This window comes from Lactuca virosa, chromosome 3, assembly GCF_052849685.1.
Source record: "Lactuca virosa cultivar CGN04683 chromosome 3, Lactuca_virosa_CGN04683_v6, whole genome shotgun sequence".
NCBI classification, from domain to species: Eukaryota; Viridiplantae; Streptophyta; class Magnoliopsida; order Asterales; family Asteraceae; genus Lactuca; species Lactuca virosa.
The window spans coordinates 351,565,563-351,576,420 of NC_136428.1; the positions used below are offsets into that span (position 1 = coordinate 351,565,563).

The following is a 10,858-nucleotide window of genomic DNA, read 5'->3' on the forward strand; positions in this document are numbered from 1 at the left end:
GATATACGGTGCTTGTGTTATGCTATCATTTACTCCAACAATAATTCTAAATAACAAGAAAGTTTAAAACCAAAAGAAGACAAAAACATAGGCATTATAGTCATTTGGTATGCAAGCATGGTAAAATAAGGACCAAAAAGCTGATTGATTTTTCAACACCGAGTCAAATTTCCAAAACTATGACCACATCTCGAGATTTTTGTATAGCACATGGACCAAAACCGTAATTTACTCTTTTTTATTAGTTATTAAGGCATCGATGTTGGGTTCTTCAATTGTGCTGGTACTTAATAATAAAAAAGTCATTATTATAAGAGAAGCACAGGCCACGTTCAGAAGTCACGTGACGAAAAATGGTGGTGCCCAGCTGCCAACTAGAAGAATGGTACAAAAAATGATTAAAAATATGATAGCTATAAGCCTATAGCATCATACCATGATTTTTACTATAAAACAAGGATTAATATTTTCATCTACATCCCTAGCATACATACATACCAGTGCTTCCATTTCAGTATAAGCAATGGCTGAAATTGTTGTTTCTTCCTTCTTCACGGTGGTCTTCGAAAAGCTGGCTTCTGAAGCTTTGAAGAAGATTGCTCGTGCCAAAGGAATCGATTCCGAGCTCAAGAAATTGAAAAGATCATTAGGCCAGATCCACGCTCTGCTTAATGATGCTTCTCATAAGGAAATAACTGATGAAGCTGTTAAAGCATGGTTGAATGATCTCCAACATTTGGCTTACGACATAGATGACCTACTTGACGATTTGGCAACTGAAGCTATGCATCGTGAATTGAGCGAGGTATCGGGAGCCACCACCAGCAAGGTAAGAAAGCTAATCCCAAATTGTTGCAGCAAGTTCTCATTAAGTAGTAGGATGCAATATAAGTTAGATGATATTGGCACCAGGTTACAAGAACTAGTAGAGGCAAAAAATGATCTTGGTTTAATTGTAGTGACAAATGAAAAACCCAAAATTGTAAGATACGAGGCATGTTTGGTAGATGCAAGTGGTATTGTTGGACGTGAAGGTCATAAGAAGGCATTGGTTCAACAATTGTTGGGGGGGGTAAAAATGAATCCTGTAATCAAAACTTTAGCGTCGTGCCCATAGTTGGTATGGGTGGAGTAGGTAAAACGACTCTAGCTAGACTTTTGTATGACGAAAAGGAAGTGAAAGATCACTTCGAACTCAAGGCTTGGGTTTGTGTTTCCGATGAGTTCAATATATCAAGTATAAGCAAAGTTATTTATCAATCTGTGACCGGGGAAAACAAGGAATTTGCAGATTTAAATCTGCTTCAAGAAGCTCTTAAACAGCAACTTATGAAGAAACTATTTCTAATAGTTTTAGATGACGTGTGGTCTGAAAGCTATGATGACTGGGAAAAATTAGTGGGCCCATTTCTTGTGGGAGCTCCTGGAAGTAAAGTTATCATGACGACCCGGAAGGAGCAATTGCTCAAAAAGCTGGGTTATGCTCATGTAGACTCACTACAGAGTCTGTCACATGACGATGCTCTTACTTTGTTTGCTCAACATGCATTGGGTGTTGCTAACTTTGACTCACATCCAAAACTTAGACCACTTGGTGAAGGGTTTGTGAAAAAATGTGATGGCTTGCCTTTGGCTTTAAGAACACTTGGGAGGTTATTGAGGACCAAAACAGATGAAGAAGCATGGAAAGAGCTGTTGGATAGTGAGATATGGAGTTTAGGGAAGAAAGATGAGATTGTTCCGGCTCTTAGGCTAAGTTACCATGATCTTTCTGCCTGTTTGAAGTTGTTGTTTGCATACTGCTCCTTGTTCCCCAAGGACTATGAGTTTGAGAAAGAGGAGTTGATTTTATTGTGGATGGCTGAAGGGTTTTTGCACCAATCGACTACAAGCAAGTCAATGGAGCGTTTGGGTCTCGAATATTTTGAAGAGTTGTTGTCAAGGTCGTTTTTTCAACACCTGCCTGGTGACAAATCGTTGTTTATGATGCATGACCTCATGAATGACTTGGCTATGTCCGTTGCTGGAGATTTTTTCTCAAGGTTAGATGTTGAGATAAAAAAGGAATTTAGGAAGAAAACTTTGGAAAAGTACCGCCATATAGCATTTGAGTGTGACGATTTCATGGGTTACGAAAGATTTGAGGCATTCAAAGGAGCTACAAAGGTGAGAACATTCTTAGCATTGTATTCTAAGAGGCACACATATCGAGGATCATTCAGCTTTTCAAATAAGATTGTGGCCAACTTAGTTCAAGAGTTACCATTATTAAGGGTCCTATGCTTGAGTTACCTGTCAATAAGCGAGGTTCCAGAGTCTGTTGGTAGTATGAAGCACTTGCGTTATCTGAACTTATATGGTACCCACATTAGAAGTTTACCAGAAAATGTGTGCAGTCTGTATAATTTACAGACATTGATAGTTTATGAATGCACTTTTTTAACTAAGTTGCCAGAGAACTTCTCAAAACTTAAAAATTTGCGTCATTTTGACTTTAGGTGTACTCCGCTTGTGAAGAAAATGCCCTTAGGTATTGTTGAGTTGAAAAGCCTGCGAACTCTCTCTAAAATCATTATTGAAGGAGATAATGGCTTTTCAATGACCAGTCTTAAAGACTTAAAATATCTCCAAGGGAAAATTTCCATTAAGGGGCTGGAAAAAGTGCAAAGCGCAATGCATGCACAGGAAGTGAACTTTTCCCAAAAGAGGATAAGTGAGTTAGAGGTGGAATGGAGTGATGTATTTGATGGTTCGCGAAAGGAAACACTAGAAAAAGAGGTCCTCTGTGGCCTTGAGCCTCATCATGATGATTTGATAAAGCTTGAAATAGTGTCATATGGAGGTAAAGAGTTTCCAAATTGGGTTGGGGATCCGTCATTTCTCCGGTTGACTAGTGTGTCGATACATGGTTGCAAAAAATGTACATTTCTACCGCCACTCGGGCAGCTACCTTCACTGAAGAAGTTGTTTATTCGTGGCATGGATGAAGTGAAAGTTGTAGGTTCGGAATTACCTGGAAGTGGTCTTGAATTCCCTTCACTTGAGAGTCTATATTTTATTGATATGTAGGGATGGGAGGTATGGTCAACTAAAGTTTTTCCATGGCTTCAAAAGCTTTGGATAAGTGATTGTCCTAATTTGGTTAGAATCTCAATTGAAGCACTACCATCACTAAGGGGGATAACAATAAATAATTGTGGTCATCAAGTGTTAACAAGTATAGTTCGTGTAACTTCGTCGGTCACCCAATTTAAATCTTGGGACAGTTGAAGAAATAAAAATCGAACGATGTAATTAAATAAGATACTTGTGGGAATCAGAAGCAAAGTCAAGTAAAGTTCTTGTCAATTTAAGGAAGTTGGTAGTATATTTGTGTTCAAATTTGGTGAGTTTAGGAGAGAATGAGGACAACTGTAGGAGCAACCTAACATCTCTTAGGATCTTGGAAGTAAAGTTTTGTCACAGATTGGAGCGTTGCAGTTGCCCAGATAGCATTGAGACGTTGAATATACGTGGGTGTCATTTGATTACGTCTGTCTCTTTTCCATCAGGAGCACAAAAACTCAAGTCAGTTACGATTGATGGTTGTAAGAAACTATTAGATAATGTGGTGGGAGGTGAAGATGTGAATGGGATGCTTATCAATTCAAACATGCTAATGCTTGAATCTGTAGAAATACGTTGTTGGCCAAACCTGAAATCGGTTGTTGAATTGAGTCACTTCATTCACCTCACCAAACTCGAAATAACACATTGTCCAGAGATGAAGTCATTTCCAGACCACGAGTTGTCGAATCTCACTACGTTAAAAGATTTGACAATAACAAATTGTCCGTGTATGGATGCTTCATTCCCTTGTGGGCTTTGGCCTCCAAAATTGAGTGGCCTTAATATAGGGGGGCTGAACAAGCCAATCACAGAGTGGGGCCCATAGAATTTTCCAACCTCACTTGTTGAACTACAGTTACTGGGTGTTAGAACAGATCTGAGTAACTTTTGCCAGTTATCCCATCTTCTGCCTTCAACTCTTACGTATCTTGGCATAGATGAATTTGAGAAACTGGAATCAATTTCAACGGGACTCCATCACCTCACCTCCCTTCAGACATTATGCATTTACATGTGCCCAAAGACGATAGATCTACCTAAAATGTTGTTGCCTTCACTTTTGAGTTTGAGAATCTATAGTTGTCCAAATCTGGAAGAACGGTGTAGTAAAGATGGCTCCTACTGGTGGCCCCTCATTGCCCATATCCCCTTACTCGACATATGATCTCAGAAATTATCAAGTTAATATGAAGGTATGCACCTCCCCCTGTCTTTAATAATCATAAATATAGTAACTGACTTTGCTTTATTTCAAACAACATATGCAAATATTATATCAAGGTAAGTATGTATATAATCAAAAGTTATGTTTTTGTGAACTTGGATTGGTTGTAGAAGTTTCATTAACTGTTGAAGTTGTACAATTTTGATTCTGAAATCATGATAATAACAATTTAATAAACTACAAACAAACACAAATATGTTAAGATTATGAATCACTTTAGATACATAAGATTTCTTAAATAATGCACTGTATTTCCTATAATAGCTTCATATGACTTTACCCATTAGAAAATGTCAAGTTATATACTGCTTATTTAAGGATCCATTTAACTCCAGAGATTAATGGGTCAAGTGTATGGATGCTTAATTCTATCATTCAAATTTGATTTATTATGTTTTCTGTGTTTGAGAGTTACATTGACACCAGAACAAAACAAAGTGAACAACTTGTACTCTTTCCTATATAACTTTTGTCACTCATCTTTCTTTCTGAGATTTGTCAGAACACTACAAGAAACTGGAATCATGTCCAATGGGACTTCAACATTGTTGTTGCTTCAGTTCTCAATTTGAAAATCTGTAGAAAGAAAGGATTGGTAGAAGAGGCTGCTACTGGCATATCCCCTAGGGATTACAAAATTAATATGAAGGTATTACTCTTTCTACCTTTGACTTGTTTTAGTTTAGATAGGCATAATGTAGTTGATTTTGCTTTTATTCAAAATGCAGATTTTTGATATTATCTCAGCATAAAGATTGTTTCTCAATATCATAAAATGCTTTTGTTTTTTTACATGAATATGATCTTGGTGTGAACAGGGAATAGCCAATGATGGATTGCAAGATATATCAAAATGGTTAATGATTCACACGATTTACAGGCAAGGAGTAAGAGATTTGATGTCTGTGGATGCAAAACTTTTTAGAAATAAAAGGGTCAAGAGGAAATACAAGATTAAATGTTGGTGTTGCTTGTTAGTCAATGGTTGACCAAGTAATCAGGAAAGTAAAAGGCACGTGGAAGACTTGAACGTTGGAAAAGGGGACATTGTTATTTTTTCTCTGTTTCTGTTATTAGCTCTATTTATTAGTGTTTAGTCTTGCAAATTAAATTATTCGAAAATAACCATTTGTAAACCACTGAAATCATTCGGCTGGTATCATTCAATTATTCAATAAACTACAATCATTCGACTATTTTCTATCCTGTTACTTCCAGTTGATTAAGCTTGATCACCAGCATTTGGTATCAGAGCTTGAAGTTCTGATCAATTTGTATGCGCAAAATCCTTCTGTTTAACACCATCACAATTGAATCCTCATCCAATCCACCCAAAGACATCCCAGTTCCTCTTCAATGCCCGATGCTAACCTCAATGAATTACAATATTTGGTCGATTAAGGTGGAAGCAATCATAGATGCCCATGGGCTATCGGATGCCATCGTGCCACAAACTCGTGTGGTTGTTGACTAGAAAAAGAGCAAGCAATCTCGAGCCTTCATCTTCCAATCGATTCTAGAAGAGATGTCTGCACAAGATTGTGGGTATTGAAAACTGAGTTTGAAGGACTTCACTTGAAAGACACGAAGACCATAGACGATTATGCAGGGAAGATATCAGCCATGATCTCAAAATTAAGATCATATGGGAGTGCATAGGCGACATTGGATGATGAAGAATTAGTGAGAAAAATGTTCGATACTATCCCGGAAACATTCATAAATCTGGTGGCCTCAATCGAGCAAAGTTTAGACATGGAAACCATGCCATTCGAAGAAGCAATTGGGCATCTAAAGGCATATGAAGATCGACTTCGACTCCGGAAGACAAGTACACATGCAGACAATGCATTGTTACTCACCAAGGCAGAAAATTCCTCTACACATAGAAGTCCAAGCAAGCCAAACACAACCGGAGGTCGAGGTAGAGGTGGAAGTAACTACAAAGGTGGAAGAGGAAGCTCACATGGTCGAGGGTCTACACGTGGTAGAGGTGGACGTTGGGGTGGTGGTTCCCAACAAGAAATAGGTAGTTCCAGCTGGATCCTCGTGAAAAAAGTCACGTAAGATGTTTCGAGTGCCAAGAATTTGGCCACTTTGCTTCTGAATGCAAATCAGATAAGCAACAGGACCAGGAGGTGAATTTGGCTACAGATGAAGGTAGACCTGCACTGTTGTTGACTGTACATGGGGAAGAGACTAACAAGAATGGTTTTTTTGAATGAGGAAAAGGTGTACCCAAACCAGCTAAAAGAAAGTGATGATGACAATATGTGGTTTCTAGACAACGGGGCTAGCAACCATATAACCGATTCCATGGTTCTATTTGCAGAACTTGATGAAAAAGTGAATGGGCATGTACGATTTGGGGATGGCTCTAAGGTTCCAATCAAAGGGAAAGGCACACTACTGTTTAATTGCAAAAATGGTGATCAATTCATCATCATTGATGTGTATTATATCCCAGCCCTACACAACAACATAATTAGTTTGGGACGACATAGGAATGAAGAGAGATTTCCTAAGAATGTATTATGAAGGAGGCTGCTTGATTATGAAGGTTCATAAAGTTGAAGACTCTTCATTTTATGAAACCTCCTATTCTTTAATGACAACTTTTAAAGAAGTGACTTTTGGTTATCCATAACTTGAGGACAAGTTATGGACACCATCATTAGCATTAAGATCATGTATTAAACAAGCATGTAGGTTACACACAATTCCTATGATCTTCTAAAACTCATAAGAACAAATATTCATATCAAACAATTTCAAGAAATCATATTAACACATATAAAACTTGAAAATCGATAATAGTCATTTGAAATGGGTTAACATAATCATTACCACTTTAAAAAACAGATTTTACAAGTCCAAAACAGTTTGGGATAATGATTCTAGCCCATTTCCAGCAATAAAACTCGGAAAACTGCCCAGCACGCACCTACTCGTCGAGTGCATGATCCTACTCAACGAGTAGGATGAATTTTTCCTTGGACTCGTCGAGTTCTCCCCTTGCACTCGGCGAGTACAGTCGAACAGTGAGCAATTTTTCGATTTTTCAAGCAGTTTGCATCAAATATACAGAAAACAATCTTAGGCTCTGATACCACTGATGGGTTTTCAACATTCTAACACTCCTATGGTGTACATGCAACCCTATAAACCTTGAATCTATGTTTTCTCTAATATACATGCAATTTTGATTTTTCAAGGTTTACTTCCTAACTAGCATGGCATAGGGAATATGTAATATAAAACTAGTAGAAGTACATACCTTTCTTGTTGCTTGGATTCCTTGACGACTTTGTGAGCCTAGCACCCCAAATGTTGTGCCTCAAATGCTTCACACAACACTACAAGACTTGGCATAACTTGAGAGAATACACTTGCACTCAAAAATCGGTTATGCCCTCTTAGAACTCACTAGTACCGATTTTGCTAGTGATAGGGTTTCTTTTATAGTGTTGTCACAATTAGGGTTTTCACATGAATGCCCATAATTGTCATGACTCTTCCTTTCTTATGATCCATGGGTTTGTAACTCCCATGAACTATCCATGGAGCTCCAAATGGTTATAACCCAACTCCATAAACCATGGATCATAAATCCACAATAAAAGATTAGATGATTGACATAATCAACCATATATGTTTAATTAGTCTCATTTTAATCACCAAATTATTTCTAAATTAATACTTGATCAACACTAATTAAATAATATTATTATTAATATATTAGAACTTATAATATATTAATAATCACAAGTGTCCTTTCTCTCATTTAGTCTATCCAAGTATTGCAATGCCATGCAACCCAAATGGACCATGCTGGGTCGGGTCAAGTACATACCAAATAAAGTTATGGACTTAGACACTATATCCAATAGAAATATGGTTTGACATTAGTCATTGAGGCGGGTCTCTTATAAATGATGCCATCTTTTGTTGACCTAAATAAATATAAACCATAGATGGAAACCATATTATTAAATCATCAAGATGTAAAGAGAGTTGTACCTTGACCTATTGATCATTCCTCTTCTTGATTTTGAATTTAGACAATGAAATAGAAGATGTGTGTGATCGTCTTCCTCAACAAAGGCCCTTTCGTTTCCTTTGAAAAATCTTGATGACAAGGTTGTCGAAATTCAGACTTTAAACAATCCAATAATTAGTATTATGAAATAATAACGAATTATTTAGCAATGCGAAATGAACGAATGGATAGGTAATATTTATGATTAAATATCCAAAACGTTGTCACATAAGCAAGCACTTAACGATTAATATCGAGTATTAAACGTTGAGAAGTTGCAAATAATAATTCCATTGTTATTATTAATATTGTTACCGAGTTTTGTCCAGAAATCAGAATGATCTTTCAACTGTGATTATTAGAGATGAGTAGAAGTAGAATGTCCTGTTGTTAGACAAATTTAAATGCGGAACAATAAAGTAAAAACCAATCTGTTGATAATTGACCTTGATTGTATAAACCTGCACAAATCTGTCTCCTATCCTTAAAAGTTTTTACTTTGCTTTTAGGGCTGTAAGGAATAGAGTAAAACCTTAAAATTTTATACAAAGTTATCATTTTTCCAACAACTATGGAAAAGGATAAACGCAAAGTGAATACTTAGAAGAGTTTGGAAGAAACTGTTATCGCTTGAGAGAGAGGAGAGAGCAGCGAGTTTCAGTGTGCTGTAAATGGAACCTTAGAGGTCCTATTTATAGTGGATGAAAAACCGAAGATGTAACATCCATAAAAATCACGCCAAATTTAAACTTTCAAAAACAATTAAAATCCAACCGTTATTACAAATTGTTTTCAAATAGTTTTACATTAGAGTCTCCCAGAAACAAAATCATAAAAGTGAGGAGCGGTACGATCATGCATTCGCCTTCCCGCGGACATCTGAAGTACCTGAAACAATAATCAATAAATGTAAGCTCGAAGGCTTAGTGAGTTACCCCCAATATACCGATACACATACAGTCCAATAACACATATACAAATAACAGCACGTAACGGGTCCACAACTTTATAGACTGGAATACCCATGGGCCCACAGTGTGAGTCTGGATTGCCTACCGGGCCCACAGGTCACATCTGGATTGCCACCGAGACCACAGTACGAGTCTGGATTGCCTACCGGGCCCACAACTCGTATCTGGAATGCTTCTAGGGTTTGTTGGCTACCGCGCGGAGCAGTATAACCTCAACCCATCCCACATAACATGTCGACATGTAACAGAAAAATGCACATACCAATAATCAATAATATCACAGATAGTCCTACAGCCCTACCAAACTAGCATACCAATCCAATGGGCCGGCCTTGGTGCCTTAGACCCCCTAGTATAGTGAGGATAACTCACTTCGCAAGTAGTGCCGAAGTGTTGTAACTCTCTGACTGCTGTCTCACCGGGAATCCCGAACTGTCACATAATAAATACTAGGTTATTACCTAACATCACTCCCTTGACTAAGTGTCCACATAACTCAGTAAGTCCATTACCTTTTGTTGGGCCAAAGCCCAACACCAAGTCCTTATCTTGAAAGTCCATACCCAAAAGTCCACTATTGGCCCAATTTACTAAATTAGGCCCAACATCCTTATTGGGCCTAAGCCCATGATCCACTATCACAACCTGGCCCAAAATATCTTATTTACAGAGTCCAGCAAAGGTCGAATTCCATTCAGTCAAAAAACAGCCCAAAAACCTGAAGCCCATTGTCAAAGGCCCAACAGAGGGTGTACACAGAGCGTACTCCTCTGGGTACGTGGGGCATACTCGTCCAGATGTTGACCACCATCGGGGTGGTTGACCCAGTATGCTGGGCGTACTGGATTTACGTTGGGCGTACGCGGGGTTTTTCCAAAACCCTAATATGTGCTTAATGGCTTAAGCACTTAAGCCCAAACTTCAGATCCAGTGACCAAAAGTGCCTAGGACCCATAAAGTCACGAACTTTATCACTTTGGACGTCCAGAAAGCTCTTAATACTTGGTCTTAATCCATTAAGACCTTCCCACTTCGTGCATGGGGCAACTTAAGCCATTGGGACCTCATTTTTTTCATTCAAAACCCCTTCAAGGGTCTAAAAGGACAGTCCATTTCGTCCAAATCACATCATGCACCACCTTGTGGTTTTTGGGACAAGAGATGCGTTTCTTAAAGCAAAATGGAGAGATCTAATCATATAAGCATAAAGTTTAGAACTTTATACCTTCTGGAGCTTCTTGTACACGAGCTAACTTCAGATCCACAAGCTTGGTCTCTTCCTTCAACTCTTTGATGCAATGGTTTCCTCTTAAAGCACCCAAGAACACACACTTAATAAGCTTAAACACACAAAGGGAAGGCTAGGGTTTGAGAGCGGCGAGTTTGATCTATGGAGGTTGAGGTAAAAGAGGTGTGGGTGCACATTATATTGCTTATATAGGCCCCAAACCCTAAATATTATGGTTTTTCCCTTTAGACGTTAGTACGCCCAACGTACAGAAGTGTACGCCCAGC

The 10,858-nt window shown here is 38.2% G+C and overlaps 1 pseudogene across 1 annotated transcript; it reads left to right on the forward strand.

Moving 5' to 3' along the window:
- Window positions 1-523: 523 nt before the first annotated feature.
- On the forward strand, window positions 524-5,418 carry LOC145163126 (putative disease resistance RPP13-like protein 1; annotated as a pseudogene). Its single transcript, XR_013739589.1, has 3 exons — window positions 524-4,301; window positions 4,836-4,982; window positions 5,152-5,418. The product of XR_013739589.1 is annotated as a putative disease resistance RPP13-like protein 1 (transcript).
- The last annotated feature ends 5,440 nt before the right edge of the window (window positions 5,419-10,858 follow it).